This window comes from Chiroxiphia lanceolata, chromosome 1 (assembly GCF_009829145.1).
Source record: "Chiroxiphia lanceolata isolate bChiLan1 chromosome 1, bChiLan1.pri, whole genome shotgun sequence".
NCBI classification, from domain to species: Eukaryota; Metazoa; Chordata; class Aves; order Passeriformes; family Pipridae; genus Chiroxiphia; species Chiroxiphia lanceolata.
Window position 1 is genome coordinate 122,171,639 of NC_045637.1, and position 8,820 is coordinate 122,180,458.

Genomic DNA, 8,820 nt, shown 5'->3' on the forward strand with positions numbered 1-8,820 from the left:
TTCCTTTAAGAAAAAAAAAAAAATCTCTTTGGCTTCTTACCCCCCTTTCCAGGCCAGCGGGTCTCCCGCCGAGCCGCGGGGGAGGAGGAGGGGGCTCCCTTCCCCACCTTTAACCGTGCGCGCCTTCCCTTCCCAGGCAGGGAAACTTGTGCTGGCGGGCGGCCTCGGTGCCGGTACCGGCGGAGGACTGGAGCCTCCGGAAGCAAAGTTCTGTGACACTCCGACTCTGGGTACAATAGCAGTCAGTGCACTACAGAACTTTGTCTCCGGCGGCGGCGGCGGCCCCGGAGCCTCAGGTGGACACGTCACTGCGGGGATGGCGAGCCCGGGCGCAGCCGAGCGCTGGAACCTGCGCTGCAGCCTCGGAATAAAGTCTGTGCTGTCGTGGCCTCCCGCTCTGAAGTTTTGTTGGGGTGTCTTTGTTTTGATTTTCCACGGTAAAAATAACGCAACATCTGAGTACCGAGGGTTGTTTCAGTGCAGTCAGGCCGGCCTGGCTGTCGGCATAAATGTGAAACTAACTGGTGCTTGGTGCAGCTGAGTCGCTGGTGGGTATGTGAATGTGCTTGATGCTGCGCCTAACTGTGCATTGTTTTAAGTGTGTAACACAATATAGTAGCCTACCTAGGGACGGGAATGTGGTAAGACTTCATACTCCTAGCAAAAATCTGAGCCACAGAGCCCTGGTGTAACACAATGCAGTCAGTGTGCTTATTCAGTGTTTAGGCCTTGCCCTGTGGCTCTGGGCTGTTTTCCTCTTTAGGAACCTCAGACTTCCAACTTCAGTTGAATAGTAGCTACAACTTCAAGTCTCTGCATATTCAAAGATCATAAGGTTTGTTGTGAGTGGGTACTGCAAGGCTTCATCCTCACTGATGCAGGTGGGAGGCTTTGCAAGGATAAATGGCACCTGTATTTATTGGTGCAATTGCAAGGTTTTATAACGTAACTTTGTTTGACACCTGCACAATACTTAACATGGACAGTGGCTTTAAGGGCTGAGAAAGGAAGGGCCAAACTCAACTTTTTTCAGTTTTAGTTGATGTCTGGCAGAAGTACAGGAGCTGGCCTGCCTTTCAGAAATTTTGTGGAGTTTCTTGATGTGTAAACTAAGCTGTGGAGTTCTTGTGAGGTGGATATAATTAGCTGATCAGCTTTCATCATAACGAGAGTAATATGAAAAAACATATTGCTAGGGGATCAGATGGAATAAGGTACGGCAATTTTTTTTAAATTGAAACCCAGTATGTGCTGTAGAGTATATTTGCAAGGAAGTCTTTTACAGCAGCTGCATTCTACGGCAGATATGCTGCTTTTATATTTATATATATACGTATACATAAATATGTGTGTGTGTACGCATATATGTTAGAGGTCTCATATTCTGTTAGCTTTTTGTAGCTAATGATCCCCTTTGAGCTCACTGGAAACCTAAATGAACTTTTCCTTTCTGCCATACTGAATGTGGAAGGTACAGCAAGATTATACAGTTCATGGAATTGGGCTGGAAACTGAAATGCTATTCTAAGTACAGGCTTTTTAGCTCAAACCGTTTAATCAAAGGGTAGGTAAAGTGAGGAGCACTTACTGTACGGCAGCCCATGTGACCAGCTAGGGCTATATTTGGATACTGGGGGTTTAAGGAATCCTTTTTGCTAACCATTTTTGGCCAATTGCCTGCAGCTTTATGTTGTACAGTGTGACGTCTGCTAAAAAGGACTTGGAGGTCTGGTGTCTGCAAACTGTTTAATCAGTGCAGTTATAGGGAAACACCTTGTACTGTCAGGGCTAAACTCCCACTGTATTTAATTTAGGGGTGGTGCCTGCCTAGCAGGATGTGTAATGCAAATTGCAGTTTCCAATTTTTCTGCTAAATAGCCTTTTAGAGTGTGTGTGTTGGGGTGCAGTAGAACATAAAAAGGCTTTTAGATACTCATATTTGGTGGTTAAAACTCTATATAGATTGTTACAATTCTGGAAACCCAGAGACTGGAGCATAGGCTTACACTTTCTGGGTAAGTGTAACATGTTTGTAACATCTTAGCTTGTTGCAATATAAATTCAGCCCAGACTAGGGGGACAGAATACTGAAGTCACTTGCAGTGGATTGGGTGTGATGGCAGATGGCAAACCTGAGTCCAGCTGTGGTGGAAATGAAGAGTTCATTTGCCTTCTCTTTAAAATGTTACAGCTGGAACTGATACTCTGCCTGCTTTAGTTTCCTGGTAATCAGGCTGACCAGTTGTAAAGGCAAGGTGAGTGAATATTGCTTGGCCTCTTGGTAGCCCTCACTTGTGCTTGCCACATGTTTGCAGCATGTTGTACCTCCTGTCCTACAAGTAATACTTGAATAGTGACCTTTTGGTGACACTTCTGCTTTGATACAGGAAATCATGTGGCCTTCAGATAAGAGTAAAAAAGATCTTAACACTTCCGATTTTGTGCTTTATTCTTACAGTGAAGTGTATGGGATCTGAGAGTACCCTGGGATTTGAACTTTCTCATTTCTTTGCAGTGTAAGACTCATGAAGCAAGCTTGAGGTGTGTGGCAGTGCTTGGGGCCTTGAATGGGAGATAAAGTTTTGGCTAACCTATCAACAGTAGTTTTTGATTAAGATGCTGCAGGAATTGGAAACAGAGAAAGAACTGGAGATGCTATTTAATATAAAGTCTGAATGCCAAACTATAAATGCATTTATACACGTTATTTTCCAATGACTCATTGGCATTGTCTGCTTCCCTTCCAGTGCATCACTGGAGACGTACTCTAAACTGCTGCTTTATTTTTTAGTGCTTTTTGACACTTCAGAGTGTCTATTCCAATTACAGTCCTTTCCTCATTGGAAGAGTGGCAAATGAGCATGCTGAGTAAATTACAAGAATTTCCAAAATAGTGCAAGTCTGTTATTTGAAGGGGCAGAGGCAGAGGAAATTATACCAACCTATTTATTGTTCTGCAAACTGGAGAAGAATAAAGGAGTTTGCTGTAAAGTACTCTGAAGGTTGAAACTGAAGGGATCTGAGCATGGCCCAGACTCCCTTGTATTGATTTAGCTGTATGTAGGTGCTTGAAATCTGGACAGAGGTGCTGAAGTTTGAATTCAGAATTTTAAAAGAGACATTTTAGAATTTTAAAATATAAAAGGTATTATCCCATGCCTTTTTGTTTCTGCCAGGTTGGGCTCTCCTTAATTGCCAACATTTAGGTATGTCTTGCACTGCTGGATGATGGGTGAGTGTGCAAGTTAAAGTGTTGGTGCTTTTTTTTTTTTTTTTAATTTGTGCTGGGAGGATAACTAGGAGCGCAGGGAATACAGACTATAGGCAAGTTACACAGCCTTTAGCTGGTTAGTCTCAGAATGCCACTGGACCTGATAGAACTGAGGAATATGCTTACTTTAGCTTCCAGAGATTGGATTTTGAGCTGAAGTTTTAAGCAAAAATCTAACTCTTTTACAAAAAAATGGTGTTAAAAGAGATGAAAAGGACAAGCCTTTCACATGTGTTGTCGTGGAACTGACTTGTTCTGTTTTACTAGAAACAGAGGTAGACTGAGCCATTCAAAAAAGGTTATTTTCTTGCATTGTGTAGCAGACAAGGTAGGAACTCAGCCAGGTGCCCATTGTGCTTACTGTACTCTGCAAATAATCTCTGCTGTAACCAGGATTTATTTTTTGGAATACTAATGCTAATACTATTGAAGATAGGTCAGAGCAGTTGAGTCTATATTTAAGATATTAGAGGTGGTGTGCTGAAAACTCATCCTAATTAGCTGCAGAATGAGGGAGCTGAAACTTGGCTTCATATAGCCAACATAAAAGTAATTACTTGCTGAATGATATATACATATATATTAACTTTCTGAAATGAGCATACAAAATCCCGAGCCTTATGAAAAAGCAGCATTAGACTATTGGTGAATGATTGACACTTTATTTTGAGTTCAGTTGCACTGCCTTTTTGTGCAATGACAGTTTTTACCCTGTCTGATGGCTCTTACCTTTCAAGTTTTGTAAACCACATTCTTGCACCAACACTTTGTCTCTTGCAGAGTTCCTATGAATGTTCTTCAGCTGTAGTAAAAGGATGAATTTCTCTTCTTTTTAAAAGTAAGTCTTGATGCTGAATATTGACCCACTTGCACAGTAAAATATTAAATGTGTTTTGTAGTAACTTGCAGTAGCACTAGTTGTGAAAATATCATTGACAGTATGGGAGACTCAAACTAGTGGCAGTAACATATTTAACTGGTGTGAGTAGTCCCGTTGAGGCAAGCAGAAACTATTTAATACTCTGCATTTTGGCAGCTGGGTGACTTGAATGTGTCTAAATTTATATATATAGTCAAGTAAGTTCAATTGCAGTGAGTTCTATCATTTTTGCTATAGTGACTCCCAGCTCCCATTAGCACATCCCCAAATTGTGGCTGACTGTAACAGTTTCTTCAGGTGCTGCTTCCTTGCAAGAGGCAGAGAAAGGATGGTCTTTGTTTGTGGAAATCTATATAGATACAGCAATCAGCTGTCATCCCTTAGTGTCTTTTTTCACAAACTGAAACACAGGAGGCTCTGTCTGAACATCAGGAAGCACTTCTTCACTGTGATGGTGACCGAGCACTTACACAGGTTGCCCAGGAAGGTTATAAAGTCTCCATACTTGAAGATATCTAAAAGCTGTCTGGATAGAATCATGGGCAGCATGCTCTAGGTGGCCCTTCTTGAGCATGGGGTTGGACCAGATGACCTCTAGAGTTCCCTTCCAACCGCAACCATTCTGTGATTCTGTAATTCTTTTCCTCACTTTATACACAGTAAACTATTTTACTTCTGCTTCTATCTTTTTCCTATTTCACAGTTTGTTCCATTGCTGCTTATTGTCACATGAGTAATCCTTTCATTAATAAAGCGGGGGGGGGGAGAAGGGTTACAGAAGGTCAATATTCATCTGAATAAATGTAATGTAAAGCATGTAGCGATCACCTTTGCCTCGTGTGTTATTTAGCTTGAGTTGAGGCTTAAGTGTTTAAAAAAAAAATGAATCCCATCAGGAGTATGTTCATGATTTAACCTCCATAACTAATAAAGTACAGGATTAAATATGTGTTTAATGCAGAGGAATTATCACTTTCCTGATGACTCTTAATTGCTTACAAATAGTGGATTTTGCTATTCAGTTATGATCGGGCCTGAGGAAGCAACTGAAGCTCAGAGATTTCTTTTGCATAAGGCTTTCCTGGTGCAGTGATGTCAATAGGCTGATGAGATATTCCTAGTGTGATGGCAGCTCTTAACCAAGTGCCAGTGAGACTTGCTCCTTGCCCCTTCACCAGGGAAAAGGAGCTGTTCTGAGGGGGAGGAAATCATGGAAGGACATGACAAACCACGCTTTTGTACAGAGGAAAGGACCTTGCCAGGGCAGAAATGTGGATGAGGTGAGGATTTGCTGCAGTTGAAGATGAAAGGAGCTGCCAAGTAGTGTCAGATAGGTATGGAGGCTTCAAATAATAAGGAATATCTGCTTGGCTGCACTGACTCCTTTTCAAGGTCACCTGTGTTTAGTCTTCAGGGAGTTGCATCACTGTATCCCCCACACAGCCATTAAGGCAAGAAGCTGATAGTGTAGAGCAAGCCTTGGAGAAAAGGTGCACTTCACACTAGTTGTTAAACTCTTGTAGTCCTTGCCTTGAAGAGCAAATATGCTAGAGAGTGTTTGCTTTGCTGCTGCTTTGTGACATACTGCACTCTCCTGCAGGTATGGCTTGAGGGACCAGGAGGAAGAAGGAAATGTAGATATATCTGGGAAGAGAAGCAAAAAGTGGGAGAGGACAAGGCAGAGGGTGGAGGGTGGAAGAGGCTGTAGAAGTTGCCAAAGGAGCAAGATTTAGATTCTGCTGTGAAGTTTGATGTGCATGTGACCATGACTTGGTAAGGACTTTTCAAGATGTTAAGCTGCTGGACTGTACATTGACCAAGTTAATTTGGGTGCTTTATGTATAATTACACTGTATGAGAGGAGCTTTTGCCTCTTGAGATACTTTAATAAGTACCTGAAACATGATGTTAATAAAATACTATAATTGCATAACTTGGGGCTAAAATTTATGTTGTGCATTAATTTGAAAATAAAAGTAGATTTCAAATTCTGCATTCTTATGGCTTTTATCATATAAATCCATTAGTTCAAATATGTTAGCTAAAAGAATGAGGACTTGCAGTACTCAAACAATTGTTGTTGGCAAAGAAACTATAATTAACTCTCTCTTTAGAGAGAAAGAGGAGACACTATAGAACACTGCCATGAAAGTGGAGCTGTGTTAAACCCTTACACAGTAAACAATCAGTAGAGTCCTAAAGAAGGACTCCAAGGTGAAAGTTTCAGAAACAGCATCATAAGGAAATAAATGGATGACAGCAACTTTGATTTCCAACCTGATGTGTTCTCTGCCAGTCAAATCCAAAATGGAACTGAAAGGCATGGAATAGTGCATGGAGGCAAAGCTCAGTGGTCAAGAAGAGCTGCTCTCTGGATCACTCCTGGAAGAGAAAACAGGCTCAAGCCTGCAGGAGGGTGCTTCTTTCATCCAAGGCTTTTTCAGAAATATTTTAAAATAACCTCTTCAACTTATGCTCATTTGTGGGTTTATGTACTGGCTGGTTTGTTGAAATATTAATCTTGTAGTTTCATTAGGCACAATGCATACCATGTGGGTTTGATTAAGAAGCAAGAATAAAAACACAATGAAAATTGAATTCTATCTTTAAAATATTTCATTACTCAAATTGTATGTTCTTGGCTTAATGGTAAGCATTCAGTTCTGGATTGGTTCACATATTGTTTAAATTTTGGTGTTAAATATAATTGGGATCAAGCAAACAAAATGGGAAGATGTAAAAGCAACTTTTAGCAGTTGGATGTAAATGAAGGAAGGGCATGTGGGCAGTGTAGCTCAGAGCCTAGGTTCACAGCATTTAGTGCTGAGATACTTCCTTCAGCGTTATATGGACCACTTGCTATGTACAGTAAGCAGCATGAAGGCTAATGAAAGCATGGAAAGCTTGTTTTGCAGGCCCGTGTTGATTTTGGTCTCAGTACTTTGAAATCTTTGTGTTCAAATCATGTTAAATCGGGATCTTATTTTTAGGGTAATGCTAAAATGATGAGTTTTATATAACCACATTTGCTCTCTGCCTGAAAGGAGGCTGTAGTGAGGTGGGGTCAGTCTCTTCTCCCAAGTAACAAGTGATAGGACAAGAGGAAATGGCCTCAAGTTGTGCTAAGGGAAATTTAGATTGGATATTAGGAAAAAATTCTTCACTTGAAAGGTTGTCAGGCATTGGAACAAGCTGTCCAGGGAAGTGGTTGAGTTGCCAAGACATATAAATGTGGTGCTTAGGGACATGGTTGTGATGGACTTGGCGGTGCTGAGTTAACAGTTGGACATGGTGATCTTAAAGGTCTTTTTTAACATAAACGATTCTATGATTCTATTAAGCTCACTGAGACAGATATACTGGTGACAGTCACTGTTTCAATGTAGAAGACAATAAGTGGAAGTATTGCTAGCTATGTAAAACTTCCAATGAAATGTTGTCAGTTGCATTCAAAGTTATTGAATGTGAAAAGAAACCTAATAAAACACTTTGAACTACAAATGGATTTTATAGTTTCCAGACTGAAATTATTTCCCTGCACTAAGAATAAAAAACATCCAACTTGCTGTTGGATCATGTTTTGCCAAATTGATGCTATTTGTTCTGCTACATAAACTGTTATTTTGGGGTGGAAAAAAGTTGAATGATATATGATTATCTAAATATATACGTATAACCACACATATATGGATGTAAAAACTATAGCTTTATATTTTGATGTTTATGAATTTTTTTCAAGTGCATGGTATACAGAAGGGGTTTTTTTGAACATAGATTTTGTATAGCCAAAAAGTAATTCACTGCAGATGCTAATATGTCTGCTTTTTTTGAGGTAAGATTTAATTACACCACAGAGTGGTTGCATGCAGGGGGGGGAGGAATACCTGTGTGCAGCTTTGGGCAAAGAATGTCAGCCCTGCCAGCTTGGGGAATTCCTTTTGAGCAATGAGCGTTGCAGCAAAATATCCATCTTGTCCAAGGCACTGTATTCTCTCGAGGAAAAGGGACAAAGAATTAAAGGATGTGTTCACAAGCATAGGGAAACTTTTCGTGACTTATGCTGTATAGACAAAATAAAATATTTGGGAGCTAAGTAAGGTTAGTACTGTGAACCATTGAAAAAGTGGGGAAATCCAAAAGTGGATTTACCATTCTACTTGGGGAGGTTGCTTTTTTTTTTTAATTATGGAAATATTTTGATCAAATAGGGAGTAAAAGTTATATATAGAAGAACAAACACATGAAGGATGTGCTGTGGAGAAAGGCATGCAGCTAAAATTTTTTGAGTGCTTTGAGTATCAGAGTTTGGGAGATGCAGTTAGGCTGTGATGCATCCAACAGAACTGGTTTTGGAGAGAGTATTTGTATATCTATTTGGCCCAATCTAGGAGTTTTTCTAAGGGTAAGGACTATACCACTGTTGCACAAATATCCTCAATGACAGAACTGGGGGACAACAGGCAATGAGTAGGGGCTCTGAGCAGCTTTGGATATAATTGCTAGATATAAAGTAAAGGATGATAGGGTCTTGTTCAACCAAAACAAGAGGGTGAGAAGCTGGGATGGCATGAAGGCAGGGAGAAAGCATGATGGTTGGGGATCTGGCATGCAGAGAGGTGATGCAAAGCCTCTGAGAACAGAGGATTGTGTGAGGAAGTTTGTGTCTTAT

General features: G+C 40.6%; 1 long non-coding RNA gene across 1 annotated transcript; it reads left to right on the forward strand.

Annotated features, from left to right (window-relative positions):
- Positions 1 to 3,562: 3,562 nt before the first annotated feature.
- LOC116799344 lies at positions 3,563 to 6,749 on the forward strand. The gene is made up of 2 exons (XR_004361042.1): positions 3,563 to 5,924; positions 6,448 to 6,749. It is a non-coding gene; the product is annotated as an uncharacterized LOC116799344 (long non-coding RNA).
- The last annotated feature ends 2,071 nt before the right edge of the window (positions 6,750 to 8,820 follow it).